This window comes from Macaca thibetana, chromosome 7, assembly GCF_024542745.1.
Source record: "Macaca thibetana thibetana isolate TM-01 chromosome 7, ASM2454274v1, whole genome shotgun sequence".
In the NCBI taxonomy this organism is placed as follows: Eukaryota; Metazoa; Chordata; class Mammalia; order Primates; family Cercopithecidae; genus Macaca; species Macaca thibetana.
The window spans coordinates 17,992,293-18,010,473 of NC_065584.1; the positions used below are offsets into that span (position 1 = coordinate 17,992,293).

The following is an 18,181-nucleotide window of genomic DNA, read 5'->3' on the forward strand; positions in this document are numbered from 1 at the left end:
AATATTTTGATGACCTACAAGGATTTTCTTTCATCTGAGGGCCATGGAGTCCACAATTTCCTTGAAATCACTGCCATGTCTTTGTGCACACATGTGTTTGCCTCAAGTTTTCAACAGAGTGTAAGACCTACCAGCGGCTGAAAAACATTCGAAGCAGATCTGGTGGTCCACTCATTAATACTCCATCTCACTTTGTGCTACATCCTCCTTTCTATCTAGAAAATTAGAATTTATGTTTTATAAGATATCACAGGTCATCTCCCCTTCGACATCCATCCTTGTGACCTGGCAGAGAAAACTGGCCCGTTTTTTTCACTCTGGAACAACAACAACAACAACAAAGTTCAATCCTAATCGTTCCCAGGCAATTATGAGAAGTAAGCCATGCACCACTACATTTCTGACAGGCTTTTACAGTCTAGTTTTATTATTCAGCTCTTACTAAAATGCTAATCCCCTGAGAGAGAGAGAGAGAAAAAAAAAAATCTCTGTATGAGTTCTTCAGCATAAACAAACATCTTAAAGAAAATGGAATGTAAAAACTGCATTGATAGAATTTTAAAGATACAGTAGGAAAAGGAATGACCAGACACTTTCTATGGCCATTGAATAGGGAAGGGGTGAAGGGAGTAGCGGCAGCTATAAAGTAGTGTGAGCGGCCAGGCACGGTGGCTCACACCTGTAATCCCAGTGGGCGGATTATGAGATCAAGAAATCGAGTAGGGCGGATCATGAGGTCAAGGTGAGCGGATCATGAGGTCAAGAGATCGAGACCATCCTGGCCAACCTAGTGAAACCCCCTCTCTACTAAAAATACAAAAATTAGCTGGCCGTGGTGGTGCGTGCCTGTAGTCCCAGCTACTCGGCTGAGGCAGGAGAATGGCTTGAACCCAGGAGGCGGAGGTTGCAGTGAGCCAAGACTGTGCCACTGCACTCCAGCCTGGCAACAGAGCGAGACTCTATTAAAAAAAATAAAATAAAAGAGTGAGCAAAAATGGACAGTGGGAAAGTAGGTAGGTGTACCCTTCTGCATCTCTGAGCCCCATGACCACAGAGTAAGCCATCAAGGACAGTGAGGCTGGGCTTTTCTGGTGACAGAAATCCTAGTATGATCCTACTATGCCCAGCAATAATTTTTAGAGCAATGTTAGAACACATCCATCCAAACAAATTAGCTAGCATTCCTCCCTTGATGTTAACAAAAGCAAATCCCACCACATAATCTAGCCTGTATGACCTCTTGCCAATAAAAAATATAAAGTATATAAAGTATATGAGGTTTTCACAAATATCTACCAAGAAGTGATAAGCATTTCATTTTAAAAATTTTCTTTGGCAATATCAATAGATCTGCCCCTGGAATTCTTTTCTAGAAATTAAAATAATGGACTTTACGGAGTCCTAGCTTACATTGGTAGGTTAGACTAGATGGAACGTCTAAAGATTCTCACTTCCACTAAGTTCCTATAAAAATGAAAGATACTAACCTTGTTTCTAATCCTGTTTCCCCACTTTGCTCAGTAGATATTCTGAAGAGGCACACATGGTGATCAAATCTGATTTTATTTATTTATTGAGACAGAGTCTCGCTGTGTCGCCTAGGTTGGAGTGCAGTGGTGGGATCTTAGCCCACTGCAACCTCTGTCTCCTGGGTTCAAGTGATTCTCCTGCCTAGCCTCCCGAGTAGCTGGGACTACAGGTGCCCACCACCACACCTGGCTAATTTTTTGTATTTTTAGTAGAGACGGGGTTTTACCATATTGGCCAGGCTGGTCTCGAACTCCTGACCTTGTGATCCACCCAGCTCAGCCTCCCAAAGTGCTGGGATTACAGGCATGAGCTACCATGCCCAGCCTATTTATTTATTTGAGATGGGGGTCTCACTCTGTTGCATAAGCTGGAGTGTGGGGGCATGATCGTGATTCACTGCAGCTCTGACGTCCTGGGCTCCTCAAGGGATCCTCCTACCTCAGCCTCCCCAGTAGCTGGGACTACAGGTCAATTCTAATTTTTAGATAGCATAAACCATGACATGTGAGTATGGAGGATACCACTCGTATAGTAAAGAAATGTTGCAGTGTTGAAGGCCACTGTTGGCCTTTGGACCCAGGCGAGTACCTGGGGCTGCCTGGGTTACCCTCTCCGCATTCTATGTCAGTCCTGGCATGGGGCATTGTTTACTCCTCTGAATTCTGTAAGGAGAATCACAGGCAGGCAGGATTCCTGAAGCCTATCTTCAAGCCTCAGCCCTCTTCCCTCTAGTTTTGTTCAAATATCAAAACTAGTTTTGCTCAGAAGTCATCGAATGCTCTTTGACCCACAGATCTGACAGCTGGATTCTTGCGTTGCTTCCCTATTCTGCTAAATTACCTGGCAGTACAGTCCCCCCTAAGAAAACGTCCTCAAACTCAGCCCAGTGGCTAGGGACCCTTGATCCACCAATGGACTAGCTTAATTCTATTTGACTGTATCTCTAGGTCCCAGGTGCTTTGCTCCACCTGTCCCTGAGCATGGACTAGGGCATATGAGTATGCCCAATGATGGCACTACCGCAGTGGGTGCCATCACAGCACCTGGGACTAGTTGGGCTCCATCCTGTTCTAGTTCTGGGTCCACTTCTAACCAATCTTCCCTGTTTTGCTATAGCTACTAGGCTACATCCTACTGGGTCCTGAGCTCCAAAATATGCCTTATTCAATATCTGGACTTGTTCTGGACTCTAGAGCAAGAACTTTCTAGAAAGATTAGAGTAGGGCTAATGCTATATGATGGGGGGCAAAAGGGGGCTGGTAGTTTCAGTTGTGAAGAGAGGCCAGCTGCAGAGGCTGGGGAAGAAGAGCTCTCAGGGAGTGGTAAATAAGAAGGAAGAGTAATCCCAGCTTAATCCTCTTTTATTTCTCTTCCAGTGATTTCCAGGCCCAACTAGGGCTCTGGTTCACCATCTGGGATGCTGCTGAGTGGGTGGTCCAGGAACTGTAGAGGTTGCAACAATCCCTGGCCCAGCGCATGTGGCGTCACAGGGGAAGTTAGGTTTACGTCTAGAAAGAGATCTAGTCCGGGCATAGAGAGGGCAGAACCAAACCCACATGGTTGAGACCCACATCTCAGTACAGCTGCTCCAGAAGTCCTGCAAGCCCTAGAGCCTTTGCAGGCAGGTATGGTCAGGCACGGTGCCCTAATGGAGGTTACAAGCAAAGGCAGGCAGCGTCCAGCTGGGCGGGAGTCGGGCTTCATGGGCTTCCCTCCGAATTTTCTTCAAACTGCCACTGGAAACATCGTTTGAGAGAATGGCTTGTCACAATTGTGGGATGTGGTAGGAGGTCAGATTTGACTATTTTATTTTATTCACTCTCGTCATCCAGGCTGGAGTGCAGTGGTACAATCTTGGCTCACTGCAACCTCTGCCTCCCGGCTTCAAGAGATTCTCGTGCCTCAGCCTCTCGAGTAGCTGGAATTACAGGCGTGCGCCAACACGCCCGGCTAATTTTTGCACTTTTAGTAAAGATGGGGTCTTGCCATGATGGCCAGGCTGATCTCGAACTCCTGGCCTCAAGTTATCCACCTGCCTCGGCCTTCCAAAGTGCTGGGATTATAGGTGCAAGCCATCATGCCCAGCCTCAGATTTGACTTTAAAGAACACAGCCTCTAGGTTGGGCGTGGTGACTTACACCTGTAATCCCAGTGCTTTGAGACACCGAGGCAGAAGGATGGCTTGAGCTCAGGAGTTCAAGACCAGCCTGGGCAATATAGTGAGACCCTGTCTCTACAAAAATTAATAAATGAAAAAAGATCACCACCCATGAAGGCCCAATGGCACCTTTCTAAGACATTCTGTCAGCATCATGTTAGTGCAGCCTGAACCTCCCTGAGCTGGTCTGTCCAGCAGGCGCCCTGTTTGCATTGCCCCCACCTGAGAGCGTAGGCCCCTGGGGTGCAGGAGCACCTCCCATCCCCACCTCACCTTGTCACTAGCATCTCTTAGCCTCTCAGCAGCAACATGTCCTCACATCAATCTTTTTTTTAAAAAAATTAAATTATGAAATCAATATACAGTTATCGAAATTTAAATACAAAATATGACTATACTAAAATTGTTAAAGACTTACGAAGTACAAAAGATATGCAATTACTCATGTACTATTCTTATGCCCTGAAGGAGTATAAAGATGTATAAGAAGGCCGGGCGTAGTGGCTCACATCTGTAACCCCCAACACTTTGGGAGGCTGAGGCGAGAGGATCACCTGAGCCCAGGAGTTCAAGATCAGCCTGGGCAACATAGTGAGATCTTGTCTCTATTAAAAAAAAAATAAAATAAAATACACCAGGCACGGTGGCACCTGCCTGTAGTCCCAGCTACTTGGGAGGCTATGGTGGGAAGATTGCTTGGGCCCAGGAGTTCAAGACTGCAGTGAGCCACAATCATGCCACTGCACTCTAGCTTGGGCAACAGACCCTGTCTCAAAACAAACAAACAAAAAAAGATGTATAAGTAAAATATTCTGCTCTTAAAGATCTATTATTTAGCAAACTAGATAAGCCATTCATGTAAGCATGTAGACTACAAGAAAGTATCTGCTATGGTCTATGAGTTGCAAAAACAATAAACGCATTAGCAATGTTGTTCTAAGTGTGACCTGTGGCCTCTCCTGTATTAAAATCACTGAGGGGTTTATGAAAAATGTTTATTCCTAGGCCGAATCTCAGGTTGACTGAATCAGAATTTCTGAAAGTGAGACTTTGGAGAATGTGTATAAAAAAAGCTTCCCCAGATGAATCTTTTTTTTGAGATGGAGTCTCGCTCTGTCGCCCAGGCTGGAATGCAGTGGCCTGATCTCTGTTCACTGCAAGCTCCGCTTCCCGGGTTCACCCCATTCTCTTGCCTCAGCCTCCTGAGTAGCTGGGACTACAGGTGCCTGCCACCATGCCCGACTAATTTTTTGTATTTTTAGTAGAGACGAGGTTTCACTGTGGTAGCCAGGATGGTCTCAACCTCTTGACCTCGTGATCCACCCGCCTCGGCCTCCCAAGGTGCTGGGATTACAGGCATGAGCCACCGCGCCCGGCCCTCAGATGAATCTTTTTTTTTTTTCAGATGGAGTCTCACTCTATCGCCCAGGCTGGAGTGCAGTGGCACAATCTCGGCTCACTGCAAGCTCTGCCTCCCAGGTTCATGCCATTCTCCTGCTTCAGCCTCTGGAGTAGCTGGGACTACAGGCCCCAGATTAATCTTTGTACAACAAAGTTGAGAATCATAGCCCTGGCGTTCAGAAGACAGGAAATGGTTTCTGTGTAAGTTAATGTGAACATCTCTATGGTGATGAGATTTGAGAGATTCCCAGAAAGGTTTTCCCAGGACATCATACGGCAACATCACTGTGGAATTTATCACACTGTAATGTAAATTCCTTTTCCTTGTCCACCTTTCCCAGTAGACTAAGTGCTCCTTGAGGGGAGAGCTCTAGTCTTCTTTGCTGGAATTGGCGTGGCCCCTAGTTGGTTCTAAATATGTGTTGGTTTAACAAGTGAAAAACCACATAAGACCTAAACAGATAGGTTTGAAGACTTAAAGGACACGATTCTAGGAGAAAAGGCATAGGCAAATTTCAGAGGCTGGAAAATCACAGTCAATAGTTAAGTGTGAGAGAGGGGAATGGCTAATTTAAGTGAGTAATTGACATATTCAACAGCAAAGCTGCGTGAACAATTACGGGGTCCTGGAGTCGTCGGTGGGAAATAGAAAGTGTACTCTGGATTCTGTGGATGATGGGGAATCACCAGACTGGGGACTGGGAAGCGATGGAATTGAGGTGGTATTTTAGGGTAATGAGTTCTATGGCCAGGGGCAGCTTCCTTCCTACCCTGGGAATCCTCCGAGGAGTTAGGGATCAGCTTGGTCACTGCTGGAGGCAGGACTTGCTACAATTGCAGAACTATAGCTTCCATTCAAGCCTCAGGATCCCCCAGGGTCCTGACCCCGTGGATAACCTTTGTTCCTTTGCTGGCTCCCATCTGCTTGGCCTCCTAGGTCTGCTGGAGCTCTCCTCCCTTGGCTGCCCAAGCAGTCTGTCTCATGTGGTGCAAGATAACTGTGAAGCAGTGTGGGGATGTGTCAGGGACTGCAGCCATAGAGAGGGGAAGGGGGCTGCACTGAGGCAAAGGCCAGAAGGATGGAGAGGAGGGCCAGGTTTACGATTAATCTCTAAGGCAGAATCTGTAGAATTTGGTGAGTGAGTGTGGAACGGGAGGGAAGGGCATGCTGAGGATAATTTTGAGCTTTCTGGGCAGTTAATACAGGAATATAAGAAGTGAAGGTTAGGTCAGATACAGTGACTCACGCCTGTAATCCCAGTGCTTTGGGAGGCCAAGGAGGGCAGATCACTTGAGCCCAGGAGTTCCAGGCCAGGCTGGGCAATGTGGAGAAATTCCATCTCTACAAAAATTACAAAAAATTAGCTGAGCATGGTGGTGCGTGCCTGTAGTCCCAGCTACTCAGGAGGCTGAGGTAGGAGGATCACCTGAGCCCAGGAGGTAAAGGCTGCGGTGAGCCATGATCATGCCACTGCACTCCAGCCCGGGGGTGCAGAGCAAGACCCTGTCTAAAAAAACAATAAAAGCGGAGGTTTGGAGCAAAATGATAATAATCCAGACTGAGACACTGAATTTGAATTTGAGGTGACAGCAAAATATTCAGGTGGAGGGGTCCAGGAGCTTATTGGAGACAGGGATTTGAAATTCAGGAAGTATGTACGTGCTGGTCATTGGTTACTGGTGATTGTCAGAAGGCATGAAAATGGACATGATCACCAAGAAAAAGCATGTGGAATGGAAGAGAAAATAACCTATGAGAGAACTACGGTCTTAGTTGGAGGGTGGCGGGGAGGAGGACGAGCCAGTGAGAGAGATGCAGAAGGACTGGCCAGAAAGGGAGAAGGAAAACAGGAAGAATGTAGAGCTCAGTAAAGGCAAGAATTGCAAGAAAATGAAAGTAGCAGTGTGACACAGCATAGATAGGTAGATTAAGCCGTTGGGGATTTATTAGTGCATTAGTGAAAGTGATTTCAGTGGAAGCCAGATTGACAGAGACATGGGAGGAAAAAAGGTGGAAACCATGGCCCCTACGCTTTGCAGCTGTGCAGGGATGATCACCCTCCCTCATGGAGTCACAGTCGCTGGACAACTGAACACACACAAAATTCAAAATGAAAGCAAAGGAACTTTCATTGTGCCCTCTGCTCCAATTCTCTTAAATCCACTCTGCTTTCATCTAAGACCCTGAGTATTTGTTGCTGGGCTTATTTTTACGGCTGCTAAAAGTAATGCAATTGAAAGGATTAACGATATCTTTGTCTTCTTGTTTTGGAAGAAATTATTCTACTTCCACGTGTAACTTGCTGGGAGTATATGAAAAACCTGTATTCCTGGTTTTTATCAATGGAAGCTCACGGTCTCGCAATCTTTTCAGGGATCAGTTCTTTGCTCTTTGAAACAAGATGATCCATCTCACACTGAAAGTTTCCTATCGTGAAGTTCAGTGTCATCTAGTCAATGGATGAAGTATAAGTGTTCACAATGGGATTTCTACAACACAAAAAGAAGAGGCTGGATACAGAAGATAAACTGAATATTGAAACTGTTCCTTTTCTATTAAAAAATAACAAAAAATGTTTTCCCTGTAACTATGGAGGGTTTTGTTGTTGTTATTGTTGTTGTCATTGTCGTTTCTTTCTTTTGGCCAAAACTCTACCGTATTACGTTCTCTGGTGTCATAAGAAAGCCTCCTACCAGTGTTAATGTATCAACGCATGCTCCATCTTGCCCATGCAGAAAAGTACTTGAGATTAAATTTGCTTACATTTCTGGTTGATTCGCTTAGCACCAACAACCAAGGTAACTAGTGAAATCTCATGCCATGGCCACAGATGCTCCATCCCTAAGTGTATGTTGTCGTGACAGGAGGAGTCTGACGAGTGAGGGATCAGCAGGAACATCATGCCGCTGCTGGAAGAATAATGGCTTGTTGGTGCAACTGGTATCCAAGATAGAGACTCTGAGAGGAGACTCTTGTGTCAGTCAACAGAAGCTGAGCATGGCTGATCCCGGCAGGAAGGGCATTTGTTTACAGGATGGTGGGTGGCTCACGAGGATCCTTAAGAGAGCTAGAGGATCAGCTCCAAGAGGATGCAGTCTGGATCAAGGCCTAAATTAAATTCATGCTGCAGATGGGGCAGGTGATGGTCCTGCTATGGACACCAACGCTGTTGCGCTCTGCCATAGAGGCTGCTGCCACTCCTACGGCTGCTGAGTGAAGCACTACCCCACTCCCTCCTATCCCCAGCTGCTGGGGAAACCTAGGTTATGTCCCTTGTACTCTCAACTGCAAGAAAGGGTGGGCATGTGGTCTGTGCCATTTCCAGTTTTAGCGGGGGTGGCTTTGCCTCCTGAGATTGGGGATTCCCCGGGCACAGGAAGGGGTCACATCCTGGGCAACTAAAAAGAGTGACAAATGTCATTCTCATACTTGAGAACGGGGGCTCTGCCCTAACCTTCTTCACAGGCCCAGATCCATTAATGCCCTGTGGGTAGCAGATGCCAACCCAACTGTTGATTATGAATGCTCGGCCAACAGGCACAATCAAATGTCCAGGTGTAGCTCCTCTACTTCAGGAATCACACCTCACAGATCGCCAATCACCTGGAGAGCTGAGCAACTTGACAAGACAGAGGGTTTGCGTTTTAAAGCTGTGAGTCTCACAGAACCCACTTAATGTAGCCATTGTCTATTCACATTCTTTGATGGGAGGGATCCATGTCGAGGTTCTTCATAAAACTCACCATTCACTCAATGAAAATCTCCTTCTGGGCTGGGTGTGGTGGCTCATGCTTGTAATCCTAGTACTTCGAGAGGCTGAGGCCGGAGGATCGTTTAAGTCCAGGAAACCAGTCTGTGCAATATAGCAAGACCCCTGTGTTTACAAAAAATAAGAAAAATTAGCTGGGTGTAGTGGCACACACCAGCAGTCCTAGCTACTCTGGAAGCTGAGGCAGGAGAACCACTTGAGCCTGGGGAATTCGAGGTTGCAGTGAGCTATGATCAAGCCACTGTTCTCCAGCCTCGGAGCAACAGGGCAAAACCCTACCGAAAAAAAGAAAGGAAGAAAGGAAGAAAGATCTCCTTCTGACCCTCTGCGAGTACAATTTGCATGGTATTAAGAAACGAGGACATAAAAGCATTTAAATCATCTGGTCCCTAATACATTAGGGAAAGAAAAGATATCCTCAGCATTTTAAGACGAACCTCTCAAAAACTACTCAGAGTGGCAAGCGGATATAATCTACAGTGTTATTTGACAAGATTGCTCTTCCTAGTCACCACCCACCAAAAGGGAAAGCTCAGAGCTGATTGACTGGCAAGCCATTCATTTTCTGTGAAATAAGGGAAGCACTGGGGGCTTAAATGGTAAGGCTATCAAGTATCTTACATCCAAACAGTTACTTTAAAATGACTGCCACACAGGTAATGGTTTTACCGGATAATAATATTTGCTATTTTAAGGTTCAATACGGTACCTTGTAGACACTGAAAACTCAAGGGATTTTTCTTGGTGGTGATAACAACTAGAGATAACATAAATTGCCTCTTATTTTGGTAACAAAGAGTTGGCATGTTTTTGGTCACTATGGAGGTATCTTAATATAGTACGCTAAAAATACAGGTAATGTATCAGTCCATTTTCATACTGTTGTAAAGGACTGCCTGAAACTGGGTAATTTATAAAGGAAAGAAGTTTGACTGACTCACAGTTCAGCATGGCTGGGGAGGCCTCAGGAAACTTACAATCACGGCAGAAGGCAAAAAGGAAGCAAGGCACCTTTTTTTACAAGGTGGCAGGAAGGAGAAGTGTCGAGTAAAAGCAGAAGAGCACCTTATAAACCCATCAAATCTTGTGAGAACTCACTATGACGAGAACAGCATGGGGGAAACCGCCCTCAGGATTCAATTACCTGCACTTGGTCTCTCCCTTTACATGTGGGGATTGTGAGGATTATGAGGATTACAATTCAAGATGAGATTTGGGTGGGCACACAAAGCCTAACCATATCAGGTGAAGTATGACGCCCGCTGTGTAGCCATTACGAATTTTGATGTATTTTCATAAGATTATTGTTATTATTAGATGAGCATTTGTTGCAAAAACAGAAGACTTCACACCACTCACCCAACTTCCTGTAATGTCTCAAATAACCATGACACATTTACCAAAACTAAAAAATTACCACTGATACAGACTATTAACTAAACTACAGACTTCATTTGGATTTCCCCACCATTTCTTGTGAATGACAGACTTTAGCACCAATTTGAGCTAGAGGGTCCAAACAGCCACAGCAGAACTACATTAATTCAGACTGGCTGGGACTAAACATAGAGTTATCTGGCTCAAACAAGCTCTAACATCTACCACTAGGCGTGCCAGTACTTTGCATGCATGATCTAATTTCATCCTCCACAAAAATCCAGGTAGAGGGAGGGTAGTGGATACTGTCACATGCACTTTGCAGATACGACTGTGGGCCCTGGGATACAAAGCAACATGTGGAAGACAGCTGAGCTGGGAGACAACAGAGCCCAGATGTGACCTAAGACATCTCTGATTCAAAAACCCATGATCACGACCACAACGGTACAGACTGAAGTGCACCTAACCCAGGTGTGATGCCGAGACCGCCTCTTTTCACCAGCCGTCTTGCCCAGGACCCACCTTCCAAAGGTCATCTGGATCAACTGTGGCAGGTGACCGCTACATGGGAGGTTGTCCCATAACAATGACATGTGCCTTTCAATGAGACGAGGTGTTCTGTGATGTGTGGAGTCAGTTTCCACCCTTGACACCCCAACCCTGCGTGTCGCAGGAGAAGCCCTCCTGGTCTCCGGCAGCCTCTGCGGCTCTCCTTCCTCCCGGGGTGGGAGTGGGGCGGCCCGCGGCTGGCCTGCTCCCGGGCCAGAGCAGCTGGGAGGAGTGCAGTGCAAACATCCCCACGCGCCTTTTGCTTTTCTTTCCTGAGTGGTTTAAGGCTTAATTAACGTGTGTAAAGTGATCTGAAATGCGGGAATAAAAAGAGCTGGGGAAGTGCAGAGTGTGGATGATTACCTGAGGCGAGACAGCTGAGAAAGGGAGGCTGAGGGAGACAAAGGAGGGTCTGGAGAGGCTGGGAGAGGCCTTCACGCAGCAGCCAGCTGGTTGGCTGAGAGCCAGATTGGGCTGTTTTTTTGGCAGCGTTCTGCCCCACGCTTTCCTCTCAAGGCCTTCTTCACAGCCCTGCTTGGGAGTCAGACCCCAGGATAAATGGTTCCTAAAGGGCCTGAGCCAGAACTGAGAAGGGGGTCTGAGAAACACAAACTGTGGGCAATTCCACGACTGGATCTGTAAGAGCTGGGGATGAGATGTCACTCATTAGCCACTATTGCCAAAGCAAGCCCATTGGCAGATTGTGCTGGGTTTGGTCAACGAAGGAATAAATGTGATAGATATCGGAGAGACAAAGGAATCAAAGTGAGTTTTGTCCATTCCTCTTGACAAGCATAGATTCATAGGACTGATTTAGTGCTGTCACCGCTGAGAGGCAATAAATCCCTTATAAAAGGGTGGGTAAAAGTAATGACATCCAAGTCACGTGTGATTTCACCATCTCCTAAGCCTGCATTAGTAAAAGGGTGAGGCTATCGGTTTCATGGGGAATGTTAAGGCTTGTGACTTCATAGGGTGAAGACGGGTGGCATTTTATTGCAATTGGAAGCATACAAAGAAGCAAGTGGAAAATCTTTCTTTCAGGATAACCTGATACCACCTGTATCTAGAACGCTGGGGAGTGTTCCGGGGATCTTACCAGTACAGTGAGGATTTTGGTGCATCCTTGTGTGTATATAAATGGTGGCGATATATACAGCCTATTCTAAACTGTTTATGATGATGGAGGGGAAAAAAGTTTGTTTGGATAATCCAAAGTTTATATTGGGCTTTCATTGTGTTTTAACGTCATGCTTGGGCTAATAGTTGCGCAGTTATCCATCTTCTGAGCCTGCAAACTGAGGGTGGGGCTACTGGTGGCACCTAAGTTTGGCAATCCAAGTGAAGAGAAGGATCCTTGCTTCCCCTGGCTTCAGTTAGGGAACTTCAGAGGACCCTAATTGTCCTGGCATGGGGTCAAGTGCCCAGCATGCCAAGTGCCCACCCTGGGCCCAATTCTACGGTCATGCTATAAGAAGCCTGTTCCCACTCAACACCAGGACCATTGCGTGGAATGAGAAATCCCCCCAAAAGGAGCCAGGTTGCCACCCTGCTTTGTGTCTACTGCAACTGAGCAGTTAAAGTGGCCAGAGGACACTGTTGTCCTCAGCCTGTTGCAAGAGCAGCCAGGACCCCCTGTAGTTATCCACTGTGTTCTTTTTTTTTTTTTTTTTTTTTGAGGCGGAGTCTCGCTCTGTCTCCCAGGCTGGAGTGCAGTGGCCCAATCTCGGCTCACCACAACCTCCGCCTCCCGGGTTCAAGCGATTCTCCTGCCTCAGGCTCCCGAGTAGCTGGGACTACAGGTGTCTGCCAACACTCCCGGCTAATTTTTGTATTTTTAGTAGAGATGGGGTTTCACCATATTGGCCAGGCTGTTCTCGAACTCCTGACCTTGTGATCCGCCCGCCTCAGCCTCCCAAAGTGCTGGGATTACAGGATTGAGCCACCGCGCCCGGCCACACTGTGTTCTTTTCTAGGCATTGCACTTCTGATGGATTCCTCCGAGAGTTGTGTCTATGTGATGCCTTCGGTGTGTGTAACATCACACATCACCCATGGGTCACTGAAGGGTCATCTGAAGCCACCAACGATGAATTCTTTCAGGTCTGCTTCTGAACTAGGATAATAGTTACCTCTTAATATGTCACCCTGCCTTCTGATATCTAAAACATTTTGGATCTAAATAATCTTCCATGCACTTTCTAGAATGATCCTGATAAAACATGGTCTTTTACAATGTGATGGTTAATTTTACGTGTCAACTTGCCTGGGCCATAGGGTGTCCACATATTTGGGTAACCATTATTCTGAGTGTGTCTGTAAGAGTGTTTTTCAGATAAGATTAACATTTGAGGCCAGGTGCAGTGGCTCATGCCTCTAATCCCAGCACTTTAGGAGGCCAAGGCGGCCAGGAGTTTAAGAACAGCCTGGCCAACATGGCGTAACCCCATCTCTACTAAAAATACAAAGATAAGCCAGGCATAAGCCAGGCATGAGGGTACATGTCTGTAGTCCCAGCTACTTGGGAGGCTGAGGCAAGAGACTTGCTTAAACCCGGGAGGCAGAGGTTGCACTGAGCCAAGATCACACCACTGCACTCCAGCCTGGGTGACAGAGCAAGACTGTCTCAAAAAAAAAAAAAAAAAAAAAAATTAACATTTGAATAGGTAGGCTAAGAAAGCAGACACCCACCCTAATGTGAGTGGGCCTCATTCAATCAGCCGAAGGCCCAACTAGAACAAAAGGCTAGCCCTCCCTCTAGTAAGAGGGACTACCTCCTCCTGCCCGATTGCCTCGAGCTGGGACATTGGTGTTTTTCCTGCCTTCAAACTCAACGGAAACATCAGCTCTTCCTGGGTCTGGAGTTTGCTGGCCTTCAGACTGGAACTACACCATTGACTCTCCTTGGCCTACAGCTTGCTGGGTGCAAATCTGGGGACTTGTCAGCCTCCTTAATCACATGACCCAAATCCTTATAATCAATCCCTTTTCTCTCTATATATATAATAAATACATCCTACTGGTTCTGTTTCTCTGGAGAACTCTGACTACTATAAATAACTTTTTATTTATTAACTTTATTCATTCATTAAAAACATTTATTGAGCACCTACTATGTACCAGTCACTGTTTTATGTTCTTGTAAATTATCATTGAATACAGCAAAGGTTCCTGGCCCTGTAGAACTTTATTCGTGTGTGTGTGTGTGTGTGTGTGTGTGTGTGTGGTGGAACAGATAATGAATAATAAAAATGATAAGTAAATAGTAATGTATCAGAAAGTGGTAAGGAAAAGGGAAGAAGGAAAAAAGCAGGATGAGGAGGAGGAAGAGACATTGGGAAGGGAACATTTAAGCAAAGGCTAAAGGGAGATAAAGGGGTTTCCCATGTAGAAATCACAATCAAGTTCAAAGCCCGGTGGACTCTGGATCCTGCTGGCACCTCCAGCAGGATCTACAGACGCCGCCTCATCTGAAGCCTTCACTTTAGCATCGCTACTCCCCAGGCAGTGCGCTGGCCCGCCTCGCATCTTCATCCACTCATGCCTTTGCCCAGGATATCCTCTCCAGTGGGGACTTTCTTTTCCCCACTCTCATATGCATTTCAGGGAAGTCACCCAGAAACTAATCCCAGCAGAGAGCGAAGAACGTCCTCACGCTGGACAGTTAACAGGAAGTGGCAGTGTTACTGAGCCCAGGGCCTAGAGTCACCTGACAGAAGCCTCAGCCAGATGCAGCCACTGCTAGAGATGCCATCAAAGGCAGGAGGGACACAATGATGATCTCTGGCTTCTATCTTCTTTTCTTCCTCCACTCCTCCAGTCCCCTTCATTGGCCATATCCAGCCACCAACCAACTGACCCAAGCGTCTGTGAAACTCAGCCTGCCAGACACAGGCAACACAGAGCAAAGGGCAGGCCTGGAATGGCTTAGAAGACAACTGGCCCAGGACCAGGGCAGTTGGTGTTTGAATATAGAGCACCAGTGATTTCAGTGCCCGTTTGGAGGTTCTAGCAGGGGAGCACAGCGATTCATACACCCTTGACCAAAGCCCAGTCCTCCTCTATCAGGGATGGTCGTCCTCTTCAATGGAGTGCACAGTTTCAGGAGGGACACAGATGGAGCGGTGAAGGAGAAAGGGGACACCTGCCTAGCCAGCCAGATCAGCTGAATCAACCCTAGAGATCAATGGGATGACAGATGTTGCAGCCAGATTGCCCTCATATCCCCGGTGTCATGATTTTATGGCTCCACTGGTACCACTGCACTGCAATTGTTTGCCTGTCTGTGGGCTCCATACGATAGGAGTGCTTGAAAACTTTATTTTTTCTACCCAGAGCCTAGAACAGTACCTTGCTCAACATTTGATACATACACAATTGGATGAATGGATGGACAAATGAATGAATGAATGAATGACAGTTTCTTCTGACCAGTACCTCTTCTGGTGTGCTCTAGCTTTGAGCTAGAGGTGAACTCAGCTCACCACCAGCATTTCTTCCCAGCATTGCTTCTCATCATTTGCTACTGGGGCTAAGATTGCTTTGAGCATTTGCAATATTTGCCAGGCACATGGATGGTGTGACTATAAAGTAATTAGACCAGTTTTCAACAAAGGGATCAAATGAATTCATCAAGTACGTTTTGCTTTAATCCTTCCAGGAAGGTCAGACACATTTTCCAATGTATAGCCATGCCTAGCCCCGTCCTTGTGAACTGCACGAGAAAAGGAATGAATCACTTTTCAGCATGAAATGTTTCTGTTTTTTTTTTTTTTTTTTTTTTCAGTTAAATGTCACCCAGCCCGTCACCTGGCTGGCATTTAAGGACATATCATCAGAGAAGTTACATTTCCTTTTGGCAGAGAGGAGGAGGAAGGGGTTGGCCACACACAGAACTGGGTGTTGACTTTACCATGGGTGCAGGAGGGCTGAGAAGGGATGTCCTAGAGACCCATCAAAGTTCCAGGGGTCATCAGGTCTGGACAGAGATACCCTGGATCCCACGAATAGGCCACCTTATATATGAATTTCCAGAGTTTTTGAGGCCTTTCGGTGCTGCGACTGCTCATAGCAACCCAAGTTCAATTTGAGAAAACGCTACTCCTCCATGTGTCAAGTGGAGTCAGTTCTTAATTTCTGATAAAGAGCAAAAAGACGTACGGGGGATGAGGCATTGCTCAGCCTCAGAGTTTGAAGTTTTCTGTCTGCCAGGTTGCCCTGGGCAGCTCCAGGACAGAAATCTGACCAGTGTGGGTGGGTCTTCCTAGCCATCTTTCTCATTTTAGCAGAGACTAACATACTTCCAACAAGCCTCATATTTCCTTGCTGGCAAATTGCTGCTCTGAGACAGGTAAGAAATGATGACTAAAAAAACCTACCTGCATTTTTGTTTCAGATGCTTCATTTTCCACAGTACTTACAGAGAGATAGTTGGGAGGCCAGGTGATGCACTCAAAAAACAGGGCTTGTTGGAAGCAGAGACAGGATGGGATTCCAGCTGCTCTGCTCACCAGCCATGTGATTTTTGAACAAGTCAGTTTACCTTTTGGGACCTCCAATTTCTCATTTGAAAATTGCAGATTATTGTATCTGCTTTCTCACAGAGATGTGGTAAAGATCTCATGAGATGTATGTGCAAGTAATTTAAGATTGACAAGTGTAACATATGACAACCAGTTTTTTTTTGCGTGGATACAAGGCATCAGAGAAAGTGCCTTTGATGTTTAATTAATACTAAAAATCTTCCATTACACTTGTTTAGCTAAAATTGGAAAGGGGGAGGGCAAGAGTACTTTTCAAAGGGACTTTTTCTGCTTCAAAAATAGAAATCAGAAAGCACATATTTGATTTTCCTTATGGTGTAAACCACAGTGCCATTGTTATTAGCAGTTTTACAGAATTGTGACCTTCAAACTTGGTGATACCAAAGACTGAAAAAAAGCTCCCAGTCTTGAAGCCTTTCAAACAGGCTTTTCAAACTAAAGCACTTTTATTTTGAATTAAGGGCTAATAGAATTGTCCTCTTAAATGAGCACTTGCAAGATTAAAAGTTGCTTTCCAGGTGGGCTGCAGTAAATGAATGTGCCAAGAGGTTGCTGAAAGCTCTTTTAGGGGCAAACGAGAGGAATCTGATATGAGTTCATGTAACAAACACCCTTTCCCCTTTGTGAAAGAGAAACCTGGAATTTACAGTCTTCCTAATTGTACACGAGCTGATTTGTGTATACATCTAGGATCATAATTTACTTTCAGTTTACTGAATTTGTGAATTTTTGCATTTGTTTTAATTTGTAATTAAGTTTTCTCTATGAGGCACGCCATATGCCACCATTAATTCTTTCTCGTTGATTTCTTAGGAGATACATGAGTGCATATTTTGATGCAATTTTTGAGGTCTTTTGAAAATCAAATGACTACATGTTTAGCCATATGGGGCTTTGTTATTTAAAAGAGCATATTATAAAGTAAAAGAAAGCGAAATGCAAAAGGGCCTGTCAACAGGGGGAAAATATTGGGAAAAACAGTTTAAAACATTGTTTTAACCACACGCATTTTCAACCTTTTTTCTTTTTAGCGTTATATTTTTGAAATCTATCTTTATCGATCCCGTACCGCGTCTCACCGTCTGTGAACCGCCAATATCACCAGTGCACCGGGCAAACCTCTGTCTGCTAGGTACTGCCCTACGCTTATCCTGGGGCTGCAGATCCTAGCATCTGCCTTCTAAGAGTTCAGTTGGAGCCAATGTCTTTCTTTTGAACATCTTGTGCCAGGATTTGAAATTAAGCTCCAGTTCATCCGCACACCCCGCGGCCGCTTTCGCAAGGGGCCGAGGGGGTGGCGGCCTCGCCCGGGGACTCGCGGCGCTGGGAGCTGCCTGCCCTCGGTGCGGGCTGCAGACCGGGCCGCGAGGCGGGCGCGCGGCGCGCACTAGGACCCAGCAGGGCTCCAGGCCCGGGTGGGAGCCGCGCCGCCGACCCCGGGCGGGCGCCGGGCGCAGGAGCCGGGGTTCCGGCCGCGATCTGCTGCAGCTCGGCCGGGAGACGGCGCGACCCGGCGGCGGGGCCACCCGCGAGTCCAGCGTCGCCGCAGCCCCCCAATGCGGCCGCGAGAAGCAGCGGGGGGGCAGGCGATCGAAGGTAACGAAAATGGGGCTCATTTCCTGCCTCCTAATCTGCTCGGGTTTAGCATTGCCACGAGAAGCCCTCCGTGTTCAGGCTGCTGCATTTTGGGGCACCCTTTGATTTTTTTTTGTAGGTGTCCGCCCCCCTATTTCCACCTGGTTTCAGATTGATTTATAGCTTGCAGCCCAAATGGGAAAGATCCAGCCATGGCAAGTTGCTTATTTTCATTAGTTTTGTCTCAAAAGTAAGTTCATTAAAAAAAAAAAAAG

General features: G+C 46.4%; 2 protein-coding genes across 8 annotated transcripts in view; one reads left to right on the top strand and one right to left on the bottom strand.

The window, feature by feature from the left end:
* Window positions 1–18,181, bottom strand: part of PSMC1 (proteasome 26S subunit, ATPase 1) — a 1,015,066-nt gene that overhangs the window by 637,111 nt on the left and 359,774 nt on the right. The gene's annotated exons all lie outside the window — the stretch shown is intronic.
* The window catches only part of FOXN3 (forkhead box N3), a 467,440-nt gene continuing 467,046 nt past the window's right edge, over window positions 17,788–18,181 (top strand). For 5 of the 7 annotated variants that reach the window (XM_050799104.1, XM_050799105.1, XM_050799106.1 and 2 more), the window contains exon 1: window positions 17,810–17,927. The gene's annotated coding sequence lies outside the window, so the exon portion shown is untranslated. Of the gene's footprint in view, window positions 17,928–18,181 lie in introns of all 7 variants that reach the window. The other 2 variants (XM_050799096.1, XM_050799098.1) reach the window with 2 other exon arrangements.